This window comes from Pinus tabuliformis, chromosome J (assembly GCF_031772625.1).
Source record: "Pinus tabuliformis cultivar Carrire ecotype Pingquan chromosome J, CPIR1, whole genome shotgun sequence".
Classification (NCBI taxonomy): Eukaryota; Viridiplantae; Streptophyta; class Pinopsida; order Pinales; family Pinaceae; genus Pinus; species Pinus tabuliformis.
Window position 1 is genome coordinate 1,037,377,183 of NC_142295.1, and position 22,948 is coordinate 1,037,400,130.

At 37.3% G+C, this 22,948-nt stretch overlaps 1 pseudogene; it reads right to left on the reverse strand.

The window, feature by feature from the left end:
* Window positions 1-905: 905 nt before the first annotated feature.
* On the reverse strand, window positions 906-1,875 carry LOC149230414 (histone H2A pseudogene; annotated as a pseudogene).
* Between the last annotated feature and the right edge of the window lie 21,073 nt (window positions 1,876-22,948).

Sequence of the window (22,948 nt, forward strand, 5' to 3'; positions counted from 1 at the left end):
AAGTGTTCATAAATGGGCGTCTAGATTTTGTACATAAAGGCAACATCTTATTCTTAAGACTTTGTACATGTAAAGCCTTCAAAACAGCAGCAGTCATGGGAATAGAGCAGTATCTTCTTGCATGGGCATCTTTCTTCCTTGAAGAGAATAGCCTTATAGTGAGCTAAAACTCTGCTCAAATATTTTGGTATACATGTGTAATTTTTTACATGAGTTCATACACATAACCTCGTTACTAAGCTGGAACCATAATAGGGCCGATGCCCTATTAAATCAACTTATTCAAATGCAATAATAAACCAAATCATTTTGAAATCCTACATCCATTTTCAATCAACGAAAAGCTACACTGAACATGACAGTATAAAATGAAGCTGTTAAAATGTACTACTTTAATTTTCACATTTGACTAAATCACTATGAATGAGATAAATGCTTAATGAGTATTCAATTTTCCATTGTATTTTATATATACGTCCAAGTGTATTCACAGAGCACAACGGTATGTAATCTCAAGTTTATTTACCTGACCAAAAATGTTTTTCACATAAAAGAAAGCAAACATCATATAACCTAGACGCATTTTTTATCCCAAGCCTGGTACTGAAACCTCATTGATGTAAAAGCTTCTAGCTTTTCTTTCATAGTTAGGTTCTCCTGATCAATATGACAAAGTTCTCCTCGACAGTTTGACCTCGACACATTGTTCATCTCAAACATGGTTCCAAAACCCCACTGATGTAAAAATTTCGAGTCTCAGAAATTTGGACACATTTTTAATCCCGAACCTGATTCGGAAACTCCATTGAAAGTATGTTATTATCATTTCTTTCACAGTAAAGGCAAAGCCCTCCCCTGATCAATATAATAAAATTCTCCCGAACAATTTGAAATCTGACACCATATTTTGCAAATCATTCTCTTGATGCTCAACTAACAAACGCCATCTATACAACAATATACAACATCATGACTCCTTTGCACTTTTCCCCATTTTTTGGGCCAGAAATACCCATGTCAGTTAAACTTTCGCTGCAATGAATGTGAGATTCATAGCATACATATCATACCCCAACAAGATAAATAAACAAACTAAAAACATTATCAGTGCCTTTCAAATGAGAGTGGTAACAAACGACTAAATTCTGCTCATCTACGACAGCAACAAATGGATTAATTTAGGTTTATCGCGGTCAGTTTAACAAAAATTTCCAACAAACCCCCAATCTAAATCTATAATTAAGAAATAATTTTGCCCTTTCTGTAGTTAAACAAAACGACCCCGATATAAGTGGTGGTGTTCATAAAACACCATTTATTGTTTTCAATTAGTTGAAAGAAGCCGAGGGATCAAGAAATTTTTCACTTCTTGGGGGACTTTGGCGCAGAAGCCTTCTCAGCTTTCTCGGCGACCTTCTTGGGGAGGAGCACCTGATGAATATTTGGTAGCACTCCCCCACTAGCGATGGTCACCTTCCCCAAAAGTTTCCCCAATTCGTCATCGTTTCTCACCGCCAGCTGAATGTGGCGGGGTATGATTCTGGTCTTCTTGTTGTCCCGGGCAGCGTTTCCGGCCAATTCCAGCACCTCGGCGGCAAGATATTCGAGGACGGCGGCAACATAGACGGCTGCGCCGCCTCCAACACGTTTGGCATAGCGCCCCTTCTTGAGATACCTGGCGATTCTCCCCACCGGAAACTGCAGTCCGGCCTTCACAGTTCTGCTCACAGACTTCTTCCTGGAGCCTGCTCCTTTCCTCCCTCCCTTTCCGCTGCCCTTTCCTGAACTCTCCATTTTCTCGATACAACTATTTTCTCTCCTTTCCTGCTCTGAGAAAGCCTATTGAATAACAAGGCAAAGATACAATGCAGATACTTCACCGGCTGAGTTTATATAGTAGGAAGGCTTCAATTTAATACTTATTGGCGAGGCAATCTATCCGACGGTTTGTATTTGACCAACGAACGGCCAGGATTGTCCCTCGTTCGATCCGCGGCTTACCTAGCCGACCAATCACAAGCTTGCGCCTGGAGTAGGTCATGCAAATCTAATTGTGATTTATTTTGGAATTTATATATATTCAAAAATCTTTTTGGTAAGCATATATTCAAAAATCTTTTTTTGTTGGTAAGCATATATTCAAAAATCTTTGATTACCTGCATTTTATCAACTTGTAACATTTGTCTCTAGTGTTGAGATGATACATGATATACCTTAGCTTAATATGATATTTTAAGCAAGTAGAATGAATAACAAAATTGCATAGTAACTGATTAGTATGATTTTTTAAACAAATAGAATATGTAGTAAAATTGCATAATAACTGTTTTAAAAAATTACATTTACCTTAGTTTAGTATGATTTTTTAAACCAATAGAATATGTAGTTAAATTGCATAGTAATCGTTTAAAAAACAATTGTATACCTTAGCTTAGTATGATATTTTAAACAAATAGAATGAGTAGTAAAATTGTATAGTACATTTAAAAAAACTCCATTATATATATTTATTAGGAATATTTTGTATTAAATTATTGATGAGATGAATAGGATATTGTATATAATTTACTATAAATCTTTTGTATTAAATTATTGCCAATATGAATTTAGGATATTGTATACAATTTACTACACATGTTTTGTATTAAATTATTGTAAAGATGAATAAGATAATGTACATTGAGTTATTAAATTATGAATTGGAAAGGAATTGGTTGATTTCTCAAAAGAACTCATGGTGGGGTTTTAGATCTGGTCATCCTCGCACAACATTATTTTTCTACAACAAATTGAGTGGTTTCTAGAACACCTGCAGCGAGAACATTGGAGGGGTGGTACTTTTGACAACAAAGCCATTAGTAAACATAAGTACTACTATGAAGCTACAGCATATGATTATCAAGGATTTTGTACTAGGTGTCCTGCTCAAGAATGGGTCCACTCCAAAAGCCTCTTCTCCGTGACTTCCCTCTATCAGTTGTCCCCTCCTAAACTCTAGTGTTTCTCCCTCACCACGATCTCCTCTGGACGCAAGGACTACAATATGTGAACCTCTAGAGGTTCCCCTATTTTCATTGGTTCTCTTCTGTTGCCCCTCCCTTCCCTCCACTAAGTTTGGTTTCCTAAGTAGCCTTGTAACCCTAAACATTCATAGTGGCGGTGCCACCCCTTTGTGGCTATCATTTTCGCACCCACCAACTAACAAAAAACCCACTAGGCATAACAAAAATGCATTAAAATAAAGTTAGAGGAACCTAGTCTAGTTCTTAGCAAAGGCATCAAGTTAAACAATATCTTTGAAATGGAAGATTCGGCAATCATTGGGAGGTTTGTGAGTAAGAGAATGTCCACGGTAACCTTACAAACCTGGACAGAGGGAAATTTTGCTCCCCTTTTGGGGTATTCACCACGTTGTATCATCCTGGCGAAAGGTTGAATGGGGTTGCTAGTGTCTTCTAGGGAGGATGCCAAAAAAATCCACCAATAGCGATAACATTGGGGCATGCAAGCATTATTTGTCAAAAAGTGTATTGTTGACTTCAGGTCTCAATGTTTCCTATTTAGATTTGACTGCCAAGTTTGTCCCTCGTCTTCTTATCATAGGAGGTATTTAGAGAGATTGGGAACATACTTGATTTTTTTATGAGGCAAATCTATCCTTTCATTAATCAAGTGATATGGGAATGGCTCGCATTTTAGTGGGCCTATTTCTACAAAATTAGACTAGATTTACCATCGACGAACTTTGGATTATGAGGGTATTCCCTTCAAATGTATAAGATGCCATTCTTATGGGCATCTAGGGAAAGATTGCCCATTAGGAAAGGTAAGACAAAAGTGGTTTCAAAAAGTGTAGTCTATGGATGAGTAGTTGAATGTTCCTCCTTCCTCAAGTCCTTCAATTATGCATGGGACCCCTTTGAATACAGAGGCATCTACTCCCCCTGTTCATCCTTCGGTGCTTACTCCTATTCTCTCTGTTTCGAACGGCCATACATCCACAGGTATGCCCATTTCACCTCCTCATTATGGTTTTCTAAATGCTTTATCAACCTCATTTTGCTTGTTTGTGGTGTCTCCCCCTGTTTTTTCCTTCTAATCTTTTAGCCCCTTTCTCCCCTCTTTTGTCCCCCTTTCTTTCCTAACTTTTTTCTCTAAATCTAATTTTCCTATCCCTCCCACTACCCCCCCTTACTCTCTTTACAACCTTAAATCCTTATCTAAACTTCCCTCCCCTCTTAATATGGAGACACTTATTTACCTTTACCCCAAATGAAGGGGGCGGATTGGATTACTATGACAAAGTTTCCCTAACGGCCTCTAGTAAAGGGCGACAATCCTTCCTAATGTTTCCACAAAGACATAAGAATTCTAAGATTCAGCTAGGGAAGCATAAATCTATTATTGGGGATCTTAGAGCTAATGCCCCTTTGAGAGTTTTTAGATGAGAATCCTCTCTCTAAACTATAGGGGTTTAACTAATCCCTTGAAGAAATTGGCCATTGATAAACCAATTGACATTTATTCCTCTCAAATTCTTCTCATCCAAGAAATGATGATGGAAGGGAATAAGATTGCTCAACTTCTAAAAAATTCCCTCACGTCTTAGAAATTTCTTTGTATTGATGCAAATGGGAAATTTGGGGGTTTATTATCCAATTGGAAGAAAAATCATTTCTAGTGTTTATCTATTTGGTGTATTTGTTTTGGTCTAGCTATTGAATTTCGCTATAGGGATTCTGATTTCCTTTTCACTTCTTTAAATATTTATGGTCCTTACTCTAATCAGAAATCATTTTGGTAAAACACTCTACATCTTCCATGTTTCTCCTCTAACAACATCACTCTGGGAGGTGATCTTAATTTCATACTAGGGGTTTTTGAAATTTGGGGCCCCTTTTTCCACCTAGATCCTCTACTAGATTTTCTCATCAACAACTTGGACATTATTGGTTTTATTGGCATCCTTCCCCCTAAAGTGGTCCCCACCTAGAGCAATCATCATTTAGGGGAAGCAAGAATTGTGAAACACCTAGACCATTTCATCTTATCTTAAGGGTTTTCAGATCGAAATCTACATCTTCGCTAATGGGCTTCATCAAGAGGAGAATTTGATCATTGACCCATCTTCTTGGACCTAGACATATCAATCCCCTTAAAGCTTAACCCCCATTGTCTATAGAATCCTTCTCTTCAAGAAGATATAAAAATGTATGATGCCCTTACAACCCAAATTTAAGAGAATCCCCAACCATTCTATTTCAAAAGAACCATAAGGGTTCTAAAGAAGCCATTGCTTCTTAGGGAAAATAGGAGGAATCTAGACAACAGAATATTGTTAGAAGTGGAATCAAAGCTATAGGATCTTAAGGTAAATACCATTCCATGTTCCATTTCAGAGGACAAAAAAGAGGCTATAAAAACTCTATAAGACAAAAAAAGGAAAATTATTTTTCACAAAATAAAGAGTGGAGAATGAAAAGCATATCCTTCTAGCTATAGGTTGGAGATGATAACACCAAATATTTTCATAGAATTGCAAATCACATAAAAGTTGTTAACGCAATTTGGGAAATTTCAAAAGAGGGTGGCTTAAAGGCCACATCCTTCGATGGCATAGCTAGGGAAGGATGCAATTACATCAGACAAAATCTCCATCTAGACAATGGAGCTACCATTGATGAGATCCTTCAAGTATAAAATTGCTTCCTCGTCTTCATAAATCGGGAAGGAAATGAGACTCTAATGGAAGAAGTGTCAAAGCTTGAGTTGGAAAGATTTCTGCATAGTTTTCAAAAAGGAAAAAGTCTTGGGTTTGATGGTCTTCCCATAGAGTTTTACCTCGATTTCTACGATTTTATTATGGAGAATATGTTAGGGTTATTGAGTATTCTAAATCCATTAGAAAAATCATGTGCCCCTTTAACACTACTTTCCTTGCTCTCATTCCAAAATCTGTTAACCCTTCCTCCTTTTATCTTTTTTGGCCAATTTCCCTCTGCAACACTATTTACAAAATCATCTTTAAAATCATAGTCTTCCAAATAAAAAAATCATTTTGGATTGGAGGAGCGATGGTGATATCATGGAGAGCTAGGGTTTATCTGTGCAAAGCTCTACAAAGTTTTAATGTCGATCAAAGGTAGGTTTTAGGCAATGATGGAAGGCTTAGGATCAACCATGTTGTGATTTGTTTGACACACGGAGGAGGGCATTGGATATACTTGGTTTTAGAATCTACACATTGCACTCTTCGTAGAAATGTGCACTAGATCCTCAAGGATAAGTGGTGCACTTTCTTTGTTGAAAATTTTTGGGTATGGAAATGCGATGATAGGGGGTTAAAATCCCATAGATCTATCCATTAATCTAAAATCGGCTTCAATGGTAGGGGATCTGTATTCATATAAAAGATGCGGCGAGATCACGATTTTGGGTTGTCTATACCATCATATATGATCCCCTGTATGTGCTTAGTCATGATGAGACTCTAAATGGAGAAGGAGTCATGGCTTGAGAAGTGTTTAGCAATAGGTAAGTAGAGAAAAAGGATTTTTTATGTAGTGATCTCTAAGGGCATGGTTTCGTGGTGGTTGCTAGCCAAAGGAAACTATGTGCAATTGTTCTTGAGGATTCCCTATCCGACATATCCCTCGTAGCATTTGACAAAATGATGGACAAGAAAAATATAAGGTTGCGTGGATTATTTCTTATGGACCAGGATGAGGTTAGAGATCGGATGGCATTAAAATTCTTTAAATATATAAACAACATTAAACAGGGTGTGAGATCTATGATCCAAAAGGCCCTTGTCCCTGGATTAAATGGATCAATGGGGGTCATGGGGTTCCCTGATCCGGTGATTAGGGATTCATCAGTTTTCTACTCTCAGTCCAACATTATCAACGTCCCTAAGATCTTCCCTTGAATCGATCATCCCCAATTGGATAAATCTCAAAATGAAAAAATGAAGGAGGCTTATCAGATCTTTGTAAAAACCCTAGGGGGAATCTATTCTCTTGGGGGTTCAAAGTACAAATATTGTGCACAAATTTAAGCAAACCATTTAGAACCTCTTTGGTTTGTTGATGTGTTCACAAAGATTGATTTATGAAGGGAAATTGTTGTAAAATGACACTCAATTAAAAGATTATGGAGTTGAAAGGAACTCCACTAGAATAAATCTAAGGTTGATGGGTCGATCTTCAAGTAACATAAATCCCAATGGATCTGTCTCTTTCAAAGATGTGTTAAAATTGAAGGTTGTCATTCTTATTGCTCCAACCGACCATATCCAAAATTTGCATGTACCTGACATTGTTGAGCAAATGGACAAGGTATCAATTATCGACGTAAAAATCCCAGAGGTCAAACCATACTTTGTTAATATGCAAACTAAGGCATTAATATGAAGATTTAATGGTTTCCATTCGAGACCTAAAAACTTATATCAATGGTTGTTCTCTTCTTAGACAACAAACAATGATCTCTACTCGTGCTCAAAATACTATTTCATAATACAATTTGATACGCAACAATATATGGAAAAATTTATAAACGAAGGACATTGGTTTTGGCATAGAGTTGGGCTTTTCATTATGTGATGGTTACCAAAGTTTGATGCTACAAGCATTGTGGTAACAACGATTCTAGTATGGGTTAGGTTGCCAAGCCTCCCTCTTATTTTTTGGCACCATCAGGTCTTGGAGGATGTCGAAAATACTCTAGGAAAATACAAAAAAATGGACCAGGATAGAACATCAAAAGGTGTCTTCACATTTTCTAGGATATGTGTAGAGATCGACCTTAACAAAGGTCTTCCTGATCGTCTTCTTATAAAACATGAAAATTTTCATTGGACACAGGTGTTAGATTATGAGAATATGGAATTTATATGTCGAACTTGTTTTCAACACGACACTTGCAGAACAACTATCCACAACCAAAAAAGGCCCTAAGAAAGAAAAAGAGGTAGGCACCTTAACCAAGGGGCTGGCAGTTTGCTCATTCTTCAAAAGATGAAAAATAAGTGCTTGAGGAAAAAAATCCTAATACAAAAGCACATACATAACCTAGAAACCAATCAAATAGTGAAGCAAGAGACCAATCAGGAACAATGGCTCTTAGTTAGAAGGGTACTGAATCAACGAAGATCATGGTACCAGAGCAATAGAAAGAAGAAACAACCATTGAAAAGGACTCGAGGGGCATAAAGGTATCCCATGTATCTAAGAGCTTGAACTTAGACAAAGAATTCCCCCCCAAAGTAGATGACAACCAATTTCCAATAGTAACACCTACTCCCAATCAAGGAGTTTGGCAATAGGTGGAGAAAAAGGAAGGAAAAAAGGGAAAGCTAAGTGATTTTTGTCACACTTAGCCTCGACAAAAATATGTAATTTTTTTATACTTTATTTTTATTACGTTGCATTGGTTGAAAGACTAACATGATCAAATGCTTTTGAGCATTGCAAAATGTAATTTTGTTCATTGTTTTTAGGTTGAATAAAATTACGATTTTTTCTTAAAAAAAAAAACAACAAACAAACAAACAAACATCTTTTTGGATCACATCTCTCAAGAGTAGTTTGGTTTCCTAGAAGGTCATCAGACATGAGGCTATAGGCCTTTCTCAATAAGATCTTTACTCCATACATACACAACGTCAAAAATATATGATATTCAAAGTGGACTTGTCAAAAGCTTTTGACATGGTTAGATGGAAAACTTCTCCTTATTCATTTGGTATTTTGTCACTCCTTTGTCTCCTAGGTTCTCAGTTGCATTAATTCATCCTTGATGGAAATACTGATAAATTTGTCTGCATCCCCTTTCTTCAACCCCAAAAGGGGGATGTGACAAGGCTACTCTCTTTCTTCCCTCCTTTTCCTTTTGGTTGTTGAAGGTCTTAGCAAGTTTATTACAAATGCCAAAGCTTGAAAATTATTTGTTCATATATTTCTCACTCAAAATTGTTCCTTATCACATCTCTTCTTTGTTGATGATATCCGTATATTATTAGAAGGGATATAGAACATATTCACACACTAAAGGACACCTTAGATATTTTATCCTCGACCATGGGCATGATCACAAATCTCGGCAAATCCACCCTATATGAAAATGGCTTATTAGAGGATGAAAACGAGAACATTCTAAGAAGCTTGGATACCCATATTGAAAGGATTGGAGGGGGATTGAAATACTTGGGTTTCTACCTAAAGACAAATAATTATACCAAAGATTATTGGAGTGGCTTTTAGTAAAAAATCAAAATAAAAATAGATCTTGATGCAACAAATGTCTTTCTCAAGCTAATAGGCTAGTACTTTACAAAGTTGTTATTGAAGTGATTGGTATATGTTGGGCCTCTTCTCATGGGTTGGAAAATTTGGGAAAAACCCTTCACAGTAACAACTTGGTATTCAATTACTTTTCCAAAATCTCTTGGGTGATAGGGTTTAAAAATTCTCTAATGCTTTTCAAAAGCGTTAGGAGCTAAAAGTGAATGGAAGCTTATCTAAGGATATGGCCTTTGGTCACAGTTCATGCATCACAAGTATATTTATCCATCCAAAATCCTAAATTGGATTAGATCCCCATTCAAACCTTCAAAAAATGGATCTGTTATATGAAAAGCAATGGTTCACGCCTTTCCACTTATCAAAAATTGTCTCAGATGGAAAGTAGGTAATGGTTCAAACATTCTCATTGGAAAAAGACCCTTGGATAGGAAGCCATAACAACCATTTATTGCCAGGTCCTATATTTTGGAAACTAAACGAGAAAGTTTATTATACTATGAATCAAGTCTCTATTATAGCCTATCTTAGAGGACAACAAGAGTGGCTCTCCTTATCTGAGTTAAACTTGAATGGTAATGTTGTTGAAGAATGGGAATATTATTTTAGATCACCAAAGGAAACTTTGATAAACACATATTTATCTTGAGATCTTCTCATCTAGTCTCCTACTCCTTTTTGGGGCCTACTATCCAAAATTCAACTATATGTTTCTAGTAGAAAACTCTAGTTCTCTAGAGCCTCCTTGGTGGGGAGTGAAGTTATGGAAATTATATGGCCCCCAAAAAACAAAACTTTTTATGTGGCTACTTATTCAAAATGTTAGGTCCCTATACTACTAGTGTAACCCCTTATTGTTATTAGTATAACCCCCTTATATTGTTGTGCCCATGTAGTCCCCATATTGTTATTATTGTGCCGCATAGAAGCCCACTATTGTTATTATTTTTCCCTTGCATTATTATTGTTATGTCGGCCCTGATTATATTATGACCCCTTAGACTCCTATATATAGAAAGGAGGTCTTGTCATTTGTATCATCCAAGAATTGTTCATTTTTGTAATGTAAAGGAGGTTGCCCCCTTGAAGACGTTGAATTCTAAGGCGTTGATCTATCTTCTCTATCTTTTTGTGAGCTGGTTTCATAACATTTGGTATCAGAGCTTTGGATTCTAGGGTTTCGCTGCTCCAAACAGGTCGTCGTGGCATTATCGCTGTAACTTTTTTTCTGCGACGTTTCAGAAGCTTAAAAAAAACCCATTTGAGCCGAAATTGTTCTGAACTTCGGGTCCAAATTTCAGAGCTTGTCTCGCTATATTTTCAGAGATATGATCTGAGGAAGTTAGGGTTTTTGCAGACTCTCGAATTACATTCCAAACAGGTGACCTAGGGAAAATAGTCATAACTTTGCTCTGAGCAACAAATTTAAATTTCGTAAGAAGTTACAGAAAGAGGATGGACTTTAGTTTTCTGTGTATATTTTTCAGATCTGAAGGTCATAAGAGTGGCATGTCATATAAGTTCACTCTACTGAAACATTATATAATCAAGTCATCTTAGGAGATTGGGCACAACTCTTTCTTGGAGAATCAAATTCTGATTAGATTTGCAGGGTTAGAAAGAGGATCAGAGGGCTACTACGAGACGCAATTTCAAAACTTAGAGATCTGAAATTACCGAGTTACAGTTGTTTCAAGATCGAGCTCCTAAAATCAAGAAAAGGCAATATGAGGAAGTTTGATGGCAAGGATCCGGTAAATTGGATACTACAGATGGAGCAATATTTTGATCTACATGAGGTTCAACTGTTACAAAAGGTACATATTGCATCTTTATATTTAGAACCAAATCAATTTTTATGGTATAAAGGGCTTTGTTCTTGTAAAGCACTTGTCACTTGGTCAATTTTCACGGAAGAAATGATAGCACATTATGAGGATACAAAGAGTAACACCTTCTTTAGCCAATTGATAAATCTCAAACAAAAGGGTTCAATGGAAGAGCACATTGAGGACTTTCAAAAATTGAATATAAGGGTAAATGATATTCCAGAGAAGCAAAGGATTGATGTCTTCATAGGGACTTTAAAAGATAACATTCAACATGATGTTCGTCTTTGAGAACCTGATTCATTAGAGAAGACATTCAGGTTAGCAAGAAAAATTGAAAGCAAAATTATGGAAACAAGGAATCCCACCACTCACGACTATAATTATGGAAGTGTTTTTTCTCCTAGCCTTCCACAACCTACAAGGTTTACATGACAAAAATTGGAAGAAAAAAGAGAAAAATGGCTTTATTACAATTGTGATAGCAAATACACTAAAGGTCACAAGTGTGCTAAGAATAAATTATTTTACATATATTATGAAGAGGAGGAAGAAAATGATCAAGAAACATCAAAAGAAGAGGATATGCACCAGGAACCAACCCTAGAGAAAGAAGAAATGAATTCGAGCATATCTTGTAAAGCATTGGCAAGAATTACCACTCCTCAAACTCACAAGATAAAAGGACATATCAAGAAGAAAAAGGTTCAAGAAGTGAAAGATCACATCGAGAAAGAAGATATGAATCCGACCATATTTTGTAATGCATTGGCTGGAATTACCATTCCTCAAACTATCAAGATAGAAGGACATATCAAGAAGAAAAATGTTCAAGAAGTGAAAGATCACATCGAGCATCAAGAAATGAATCCAACCATATCTTGTAATGCATTGGAAGAAATTACGACTCCTCAAACTCTCAAGATAAAAGGACATATCAAGAAGAAAAAGATTCAAGCAGTGAAACATCACATCGAGCATCAATAACAAGTTCTCCAACTTTTAAAGGATAACACCACTCTGGTGCAGAATCGAATGAAACAATGGGCATATCAACATCATGGTGAAAGAAGTTTTGATGTAGGCGATAGGGTATTTTTACGGCTATATCTCAAGCAAGCTATTTATGAGAAGGAAATGTTGGCAATACTACATGCACTTAAGAAATTGTGACCTTACCTAATGGGAAGACACTTCAAGGTAAAAATGGATCATGATATTCTTAGATACTTTTTAGAACAAAGATTATCTTTAGAAGAATAGAAAAATGGGTCACAAATATGTTGGGTTATGACTTTGAAATCATCTACAAAAAAGGGAAGCAAAATGTTGTTGCAGATGCACTCTCAAGAAAGGATGAGGATGTGGAAGCATTGTTTTGTGCTATTTCTATTATCCAACCAGATTGGATAAATGAAGCAAGGGATGAATGGAAGAAGGACGAAGAAGTGCGGCCACTCATTCAAAAGTTGCAGAAGATCCTAGTCCAAACAATATTGCCAGAACTTGACGAGGAAGGAAAAATCATATTGGAGCCTGGAGCAGTCACAGAAAAAGGAACCCGAAAGCTATGAAATCGATCAATTTCAGTGTATCTCATCAAGTGGAAGAACTTACCCATTGAAGATTCCACATGGGAGGACAAGAATTTTATACAAAAGCATCAAGAACTACTCAAGCATTGAGGACAACACTTTTTTAAGGAGAGGGGCATGTTAGGACCCTATACTACTAGTGTAACCCCTTATTGTTATTACTACAACCCCCTTATTATATTGTTGTGCCCATGTAGTCCCCATATTGTTATTATTGTGCCCCTTAGAAACCCACCATTGTTATTATTGTGCCCTTACATTATTATTGTTATGTCGGCTCTGATTATATTATGACCCCTTAGACTCCTATATATAGAAAGGAGGTCTTGTCATTTGTATCATCCAAGAATTGTTCATTTATGTAATGTAAAGGAGGTTGCCCCCTCGAAGAGGCTAAATTCTAAGGCGTTGATCTATATTTTCTATCTTTTTGTGAGTTGGTTTCATAACACAAAACAAGGTTTCAACCTAGGGAATCCTTTAAAAAATATATTTCCTTGGTCTTATCAGATTCCCCCTATGCCTAGAAGCCTATAAAACTATTCTAATAGCCCCTTTGGGCAATTTACCCTCTTATAAACATTTGCAATACTATTGTAAATAAAAATACAAAAAGGTTGAGATGGGACACATGTTTTAAAGATTGGGGAGGAGGTTGCTTTGGAAGTTAGAGGAAGTGGTTATTAATATCAGTCATGGGTTTATTGGTGTGCCTTAATGGGGTTTACCATATATTAAATTCAGTTGGAAAATAAGGACAAGCCCATACTAATTTTGGGCAAATCTCATAAGGCAAAGAGGACATAAATTAAAGGACTACATTAGCAGGATGGCAGAGAAGGTTGAGGACAATATGTAGGAGTGGTGCAGGGATTTAAAGTAACAACATCCCCACTACAACACAAAAAGAGAACCACCATGGCCAATATTGAGCAAGGGGGTACAAGGAGTGTATGCCTACGCAACCATATACAGTTGCAATAACATTAATGGGAGGTTTACGGTAGAAAAGGGGGACACCACACACATGAGAGGAGGAGGGAGGAGTGGCATCTTCCCAACGAGGGAGAAGGAAACGTGGATAGGCATATTGTAGAAAACAACAACAAGGAAGTTTCACCTCGAACTACTAGTAGGCGGTGTTTGCAACACCCCCTCCCACGTTTACCTAAGCTAACCAGTCCACTAGGGTAAACATGTGACGAAGAGTTACTATGATGTGATTCAACTCCTCGTGTAGAGTTATGGAAGTGGAACCGACAAAAAAAAACCAATCTAACCTTTCTAAGGAGCTACATAATCTTCAGGAGACAACCAACCCTGCCAAGTGCCCAACCCCTGAGACAATTTGTCATTTTGCTGAGCTAGACCCTTAGTCGCTCCCATGACAATCCATGCATGTGATTGAGGCCCTCCAGTTGCTCCCCTAACAAGCTATGCATGCGACTGTGGCCTTTTTAAGGCAGTTATGAGGCAGCGATCCTAGATTTTATGTCACTTTTTCAAGGCTAGGTCTCAGGCCTCTGCCCAAAACTTCATGAAACTTCCAGAAATGATAAATAACCATGAATTAGAGCTATTAATTCAACATTGGTACAAGGACTTTACCTGAACCCTACTAGCCATGACAATAATTTCGTTAAACATATCACAAACATGTAATTTATAGGTCATAACCACAGATCTGAGCATAGAGGTCTCATACTTATATGAGAATCATCAAGAAGAATTGATGCCTTATCACAATAGTTGCATTATCATATATTAGGTCATATATTCATTCACATTTCTTGTACTAATCAAATCATGATGAGAGCCATAACCAAAGTTTGTCATGAACCATGCTTATAACCAACATATAACCAACAAAATAACAAGAGTAGAATAGCCATAAAAACCACATATTAACAAGTACATTTACACATGAAATACCAAAGGAAAATGAGTTCTTATTAATGTATGCATAAGCCAACCAAGTCAAGGACTTCCATGAACCACCCGACCATAAATTGGGTTGAACCAAATCTTTCTTTCAGCCAATCACCCTCGTGCCATATTCCAAGCATGAATGTGGGACTCACAACAAAACCAATCAAGGCTTCCTCGGGCTTTACTGCATATCCACCAAGGAATTCCTAGGCCCGAAACCCTCATCAATATAACCAGGCTTTATCGCAATCCCACCAGATCACTAGGCCCTAAACAAGCATGGATTCCTTTGGATCTCTCCACCTAAACCATGAGGAATTTGTTTGTCTCCACCTCTCGACTTTACCATGTATCCCACCATTACCGATCAAGGGATTCCTAGGCCTACGAGGTCACCACCCTCTGGGCTTTACCGTGTATCTCGCCATTACCGGTCAAGGGATTCCTAGGCCCAATCAAGGGTACTCACAACCAAGCTTTACCGTATATCCCACCAAGGGATTCCTAGGCCTTGTGATTAATCCTGAGACCACCCCACTCAACTTTGAATCCATATGACAATCCATCTCAACCAAAACAAGAGAACCCCATCACACCATGGCTATCTAGAAATGGCAAGGCAAGGTTGAAAACCATTGTCGCACCTAGCAAGACCCATGCCAATGAAAACAAGAGAAACAAAAACACACATGCATGTACCATGCATCCCAAAACTAGTAAGGAAATCATACTTGCAACTCGATACCTGCAAGTAATTCCATTGTAGACGCTTCTTCCTTGCTTGATCAATGCTTCATGTTGCTTTCTTGTCCTTCCTTTTTCCTTCTTTACTCCAATGCTAGAGTGCTCCGAGAATACTCTAAGTGTCTAAGAGTATGAAAGAGTAGAGAGAATAGAGAGAGCTCCAAAACTGAACTGACAAAAGGTTGTGAACCGATCCTCATAAGGATTTTTATTAATGAGGCCTCTATTTCCTTCATTTTCCATAATTTTCCTTCATTTTCCTCCTCACATGCAAGGTGTGACATTTAACCTTCATTTTCTCCTAATTTCCATTATTTTAGTAAATAAAATACCAATTAATGCCACTTTGCCTATCCAAAGCCTTTGTCATTGTCTTTTCCAACTTCCTTAGCTATAATAAACCCATTGAACACTCACACTAGGTGTTTTTCCCAACATTCATCTTGGAATAAGTGTCCCATGACCTTGGTTATTATTTTTCCTTTTTTAACTTTATTATATGGATTTTAACCAGGGTTGTTACAAAACCCTCCCCCTTGGGGGAACACCATCCTCGGTGTTCAATGACACTTACAACTAGCAAGACCGCTAAAAAGAAAAACATACTACCCATGGAGCTTTATAACTTAGCTTGATGTAATATTTATAATGAACAACCTGTTGAAAAGCAAACCCAATATAACCAACATGATAACATGACAACCATGCCACTTATTGGAACTTTATAACATAGCTCAGGGCGTATTTACATCCATATACATATATACATATACCAAAACATCACACCAATACATATGGAAAAAACATTCGCTCAACTAGCGAATAAAGAAGGATACATAGCTTGCATTTGTCCAACCATCTCCCATGTAGCTTCATCGGGTCCAAAGTGCTTCCATTACACTCTAATATGCTCGATTGCTCGGTTTCGAAGCATAAGCATCTTTCTCTACAAAATACATTGAGGTTCCGGCTAGAATTCTCCTTCTGGATCCACCTGCAATATAGACTAGTCAATCATACGATCAACATATTTGACATACTTCTTAAGCAATGACACATGGAAAACATCATGGACTTCCATTATCAGAGGCAGTGAAGTTCGATAGGCTATTAGTGCAATCCTTTCAAGAATCTTGAAAGGTCCACAAAACCGAAGTGCCACCTTGGCACATGACCCAATCCTCAAGGATCTCTTCTTAGGCTTGATGTGCAAGTGCACATGTTCCCCAACCTAAAACTCCTTAAACATCATGTTCTGATATGCATAAATTTTATGTTTGTCCTGTGTTGCCTTCATATTCTTCTTGATTACCTACATTTCATGTTCTGATATGCATAAATTTTATGTTTGTCCTGTGTTGCCTTCATATTCTTCTTGATTACCTGCATTTCATGTTCCATCTCTACTAACATGTCTGGTCCTATCAATACCTTGTTCACTAGATCACTCCAACTGGTAGAGTATTACGACTCCGCCCACACAGTGCCTCGAATGGACTCATCCTTAGTGACTCTTGATACCCATTTTTGTAATAAAACTCAACCAATGGAAGGTACTCCTCCCATCTCCTTTGTTGATGCATCACATGCATCCTTAACATGTCCTCCAATATCTTGTTGAACCTCTTTGACTGTCCATATGTCTGTAAATGATAAGTCATGCTGAAGGTCAACATTGTACCCAAACCTACAAATAAATCTTTCTAGAATCTAGAAGTGAACTTAGCATCCCTGTTTGACACAATTTTCCTTGGAACAACATGTAGCCTCACTACATCTCGGATGAAGACTTGTACTACATCATTAGCTTAATAGATAGACTTCACTGGAATGAAGTGCACTACCTTTATCAACCCATCCACCACAACCATGATGGAATCATGCTTTCTAGATGTCCTCGACAAATTTGTAATGAAATCCATGGAAATGACCTCCCATTTCCACTCTAGAATCAGAATTGGTTGTAGTACTCCACCTAGATTCTTTCACTTTGTTTTTACCTGTTGACAATCCAAACATCTAGCCACAAACTCTGCCACTTCCTTCTTTAGATTCGACCAATAGTATAACTTATTCACCGTTGTCAATGTCTTCTGGTATCATGGGTGCCTTGAATATGATTTTGCATGGAATTCTCGCAAGGTAGTCTTCTTTACCTCACTATCATTCGACACATAGATCTTGTCCCTAAATATGACCAAAACATCCACTACGAGATGATAATCCACATCTTGATCACCTGTACCATGTCGTAACATGTGCCTAAGCTCCATGTCCCTGTCATCTTGTTGTCCTGCTTGTAAATTCTGATCTTGTAAGTCTACCCCATAAGAACTCATAGTTGTTATATGATTCACCTGCACTCTCTTTCTAAGAGCATCTGCAACCCTATTTTCCTTTCCCTTAATATACCTGATCTAGAAATCAAACTCATTGATCATGGCCAACCATCTAGTTTGCCTAACATTCATATTCAACTGGTCAAACAAATACCTCAATCCATTGTGATCGCTCATCAATACAAACCTCCTGCCAAGAAGATAGTGCCTCCATGTTGGGCCGCCAAATTAGCATACATTTTCAGTCCATTTTCACCTTTATCCTCATTTTGTCACCTCACTTCATCACATTATCATCATATTTCCATTACCGTATGGGCTCATATTTTCATTTTCCAAAGTTATTTATTTTATGTATTTAAAGTGAATTTATGATTAAAAATTAGAAAAATAACATGTATTTACTTATACCTAAAGGTGGAATGAGTTTGGTGACATGTGTAGGTGATTTGGAAGGTTCCAAGACACTCTTATGTGGCCTCCAAGACTCAAATTCGATTTCTCTTAAAGATTTGAAAAAGATTTGGGATAGGGGTCAAGCCTATCTCATGTAGAAAAATCATGGATAAAGGAATATGTGTCTCATATTGGTTGTAACCGTATGAATGATTTGTGGAACTAGGAGGGATTAGTGGATCTCCATTAATGAGTTAGTTGCTTATGTTTTTGTATAAATAGGAGTACCTCCTCCATCTCAAGAGAGGACTCTTGGAGCATGTATCATAACTTATGGAATAGAATAAAGTTTTCTTTCTACAATTTTAGATATAAATTGTCTTAATGTAGTATATGAATTTATGGAATAGTTTGTCACTTTGTTCTTAAGAGAATTGAGCTCACTCTAAAAGGATCAAAGAAACATTTTATTTCATTATAGATTTTATTTTCATTTAATTACTTAGATGTTTGAAGATTTTTCATTATTAATGAATGAATTTTAGTTTAAATATTATCAGCATATGAAAGGACAAACAAGGGTCTAAGTTAGGCTCTCTTCCATTTGATATGAGTAATAATTGAAATTCATTCTCTTTTTCTAGTTTCAATTGATTTTCTGAATCTTCAATTTTCCAACAATCACATTAATGGTGAATGAATTTGTAATGAAGAATAGCAAGCACCTCCTTAGTTAGGAGCCTCTTCTATTATTTGTTTATGCATCTTAAGCTATTGTCCATTAATGGTTTTTGATTTCTGTTCATGAAGTAGTATTCTAGAAGAAGGACAAATCTGGTTCTCCTAAGTTAGGAGCCACTTCTCCTGCTTATTACATAATGAATTAGAAATTACTTAGTTAAATTTTATATTTGTAATATGCACTTCTAATTAGCTTATAATTGCATTTCCTTCAGTTTCCATAACTTAGCTTCTAAAGCTTATTATAGTTACATCTGGGGTCCCATATATTTTGGTTTGCTTCTAAGTTTTATGAAACCCTCGGGTTGACAAATTAAATGACAGGGATTTAATAGACAATTAAACCACCCAACACTCCACATCTTTAATGCATGGATGATCATTGCCAACTCAAGATAATGTGTCAGATAATTATGCTCTTTCTCATTCAACTTTAGTGACTCAAAGCACACTACTTGTCCTTCCTACATTAAGACTCCACCAAGTCCTCTCTTGCAAGCATTTGTACACACTACAAACTCTTTTTTTGGATCTGCAATCTTTAAGACTGGAGAATTTGTCAACAACTGCTTCAATTGCTCAAAACTTGTTACACATTCCTCAATCCATTCAAATTTCTTACCTTGCCTCTACAGTGACGTAATAGGATATGAAATCCGAGAGAAGTTTTGATGAACCTCCTATAATAACCTGCTAGCCCCATAAATGATCTTACCTCATCCACATTTATAGGAACTTCCCACTCCATGATAACTCTTATCTTCTCTGAATCTACTGCTATTCCTTACTTGGAAACCACATGCCCTAAGTAATATACCTATGTCTGAAAGAAACTGCATTTACTGAGCTTAGCATACAATTGATGCTCTCTTAGCAATCTCAATATTGTTGCTAAGTGTTCGGCATGCTCCTCCTCATTCTTAGAATATATCAATATATCATCAATGAATGCAATGACAAACTTGTTCATATAAGGACACAACACACTGTTCATCAAGAAAATAAAGGTAGTTGAAGCATTAGTCAAACCAAATGGAACTATAACAAACTCATAATGCGCATACCTAGTTCGGAAAGTAGCCTTATAGATGTTCTCTTCTTTAATGCATATCTGATGATATTCATGTCAATCTTTGAGAACATTGTTGCTCCCTTCAACTGGTTGAACAAGTCATCAATCCTTGGTAACATATACATGTTCTTGATGGTTACCTTGTTCAACTGCCTATAATCAATGCATAACCTGAGAGTACCATCCTTCTTCTTCACAAAAAACATTGGTGCACCCCAAGGTGATACACTTGGCCTAATGTATCCCTTGTCAAGAATTTCCTTCAACTGCAACTTCAACTCTACTAACTCTGGTGTGCTCATCCTGTATGGTGCCTTTGATGTTGGTGTTTCCCTTGGTACCAACTCAATAGAGAATTCCACTTCTCTGTGAGGCGGCAACTCTGAAATCTCTACTAGAAACACATCCTGAAATTGTTGCAAGATCAGGTACCTCTTCATAACTTCTGCATCCTCAACATCCTTACCTTTATCACTAGAAATATGCACTGGAAATAACACACACCCTTTTTTGTGACTGCTTTTTTCTTGCATAGTTGTCACCATTATATCTCATGTAGCTTTCTTCTTACCCTGTAATATTCTCTATTCCCCATTGTCATCCAAGCACTCAATAGCTTTGTCATAGCAGTCCACCTTAGTCCTATGAAGATACAACCAACCCATGCCTAAAAACATACTATATGATCCCAATGGCAGTACATTCAAATGTGTTGAGGTAGGCATACCATTCAACTCAAACAAACAAGCTCTTACCCAATGATGATCTCTCTTCTTTTTACTTGTATCCAACTGCATTAACCAATATTCTGCATGCACTTCTTTTTTCAAACCAAACTTATCCACTAGTTCAAGACTAACATAACTATAATTAGATCCAGGGTCAATCAAAATAGAAACAACTTGATCACAAATCTTACCGTCCATCTCGATAATAGATGCCTGGTGATCTTCTTGCTTGTTATCCAGCATTGCATAGATCTGTGGAATACTCTTCCCAACATCCCCAATTGTTTGCGCTTCCTGGGCAATGTATATATGAGGCCTACCACCCTGATTCTATAGACAATCCCTATTGAGATTAATGTCCCTTACCATCACCTTTATTCTACTACCCTCCAGGCTGAGACCCATTAAACTTCTTGTAAGGTGAAACATTTTCTTTCTCTCTTGCATTCTGAGGTCTTGTTTGCTTCAGCTGTCATTTACCTTTAGCTTTGTCTTTCCCTTTCCAACCTTGCTAAGATTTTGTCTTACGCTTTGATTGCTCATAACAGTGCTTCAATTTCTCAATGACTTCCTCAAGTGACAGATGCTCATCATACTCAAATTGATCTCTAAATGCTAATGGCAATCCACTAAAAAATCTATGAACTTTGGCTTTTTCATTCTTAAGATACAGTACATACCTCAACAAATCCAGGAACTTGGTCATATACTCCTCATCTATCATCGATCCCATCTTTAGCTCATAGAACTCCTTGGCTTTGATGTCGTAGCACCTCTCTGACAAATATTTCTCGCTGAAAAGTCTCTTGAATTCATGCCAACTCAACTTCTTTGTCCCGATGTCTTTAACACGCTTCACATCTTTCCACCAGATGTCTACTTTCTCTTTGAGGCTGAAGATAACTATTTTGGCATTCATGTTCTTTGTGTATTCATGCAACTCAAAGAACTTCTTCATCCGGAGTAACCATGCCTTTTCATCCTTTGGCTTCTTCAAATCCCCATCAAAGTTAGGTGGCTTGGCTTTCTTGAACTCATCTGGAAAATATTCCATGTCACTCCTCTTATGAGGATGATAATGATGATGACCATGGTACTTGTCAGAATCAGAACTAGAATAGAACCTGTGTCCATCACCTCTCCTATCTGATGTATCTAAAACCTTGCCATCTCTTATCATGTCATCCCTATCCGACCTGTGCCCACCATGAGATCTACTGCCAAATGCCCCATTATTCTTATCCTTCTGCCCATGGTTGATCCTAAGTAGTCCTTATCTCTGCAAGTCTGACAAAATCTGAAGGACTACTGCATTAACTTATTCTTGTTTCTCCTGTGCATGAATGATTCTATCATTATCTGCTTTGAAACTTCTTATTTCTGCCTTCAAACTTCTCAATGTGTCTGCTAAGTCAAAAGAGTGCCCACCACCATGATGCTCATCTGATCCATAGGGATAGTCTCGTGAACTATAGCCTACCATATTTCTAGTCATATTTTATTTATTCCTGCAAGTATACCATGTCAGCTTAAACCAAAACATAACATAATCAACATACCTCAGTATAGTTCAGGGAAGGATATTTCATCTGCAAAATCAACCAAATTAGTGCAATACATGTATAAACATAATCACATCAGTAGATAGACATCATTTCAATCATTATCCAGTTATCATGCATGACCATACCAACCACATACCATGACCTCATGCACAACGATTATAACCATGTCAACGTATGCATAATGACATATACTCGTGACAAATACATCCAACAACAACACCATCAACTTTCACATGGCGACACAACTGCAACCATGCCTACATAACAAGTACATATACCACAAGCATAAATAACAAATATGTAACCAACATGTATGCATGACCAACACATTTCGCCCATCCAGTCTAAGGGGTAAACCGTGCTTTGGTACCACTTTGTAACACCCTCCTCCCACATTTACCCAAGATAACTGGTCCACTGGGGTAGACATGTGATGAAGAGTTACTATGATGTGATTCAAATCCCCATGTACAGTTAAGGAAGTGGAACCAATAAAATAAAATCAATCTGACCTTTTCCAGGAGCTACAAAACCTTCAGGTGAGAACCAACCCTTCCAGGTGCCCAACCCCTGAGACAACTTATCATTTTTCTAAGCTAGACCCCCAATCATTCCCATGACAAGCCATGCATGCAACTGTGGCCTTTTTCAGGTAGTTATGAGCTAGTGACCCCAGATTCTGTGCCACTTTTTCAGGGCTAGGTCTC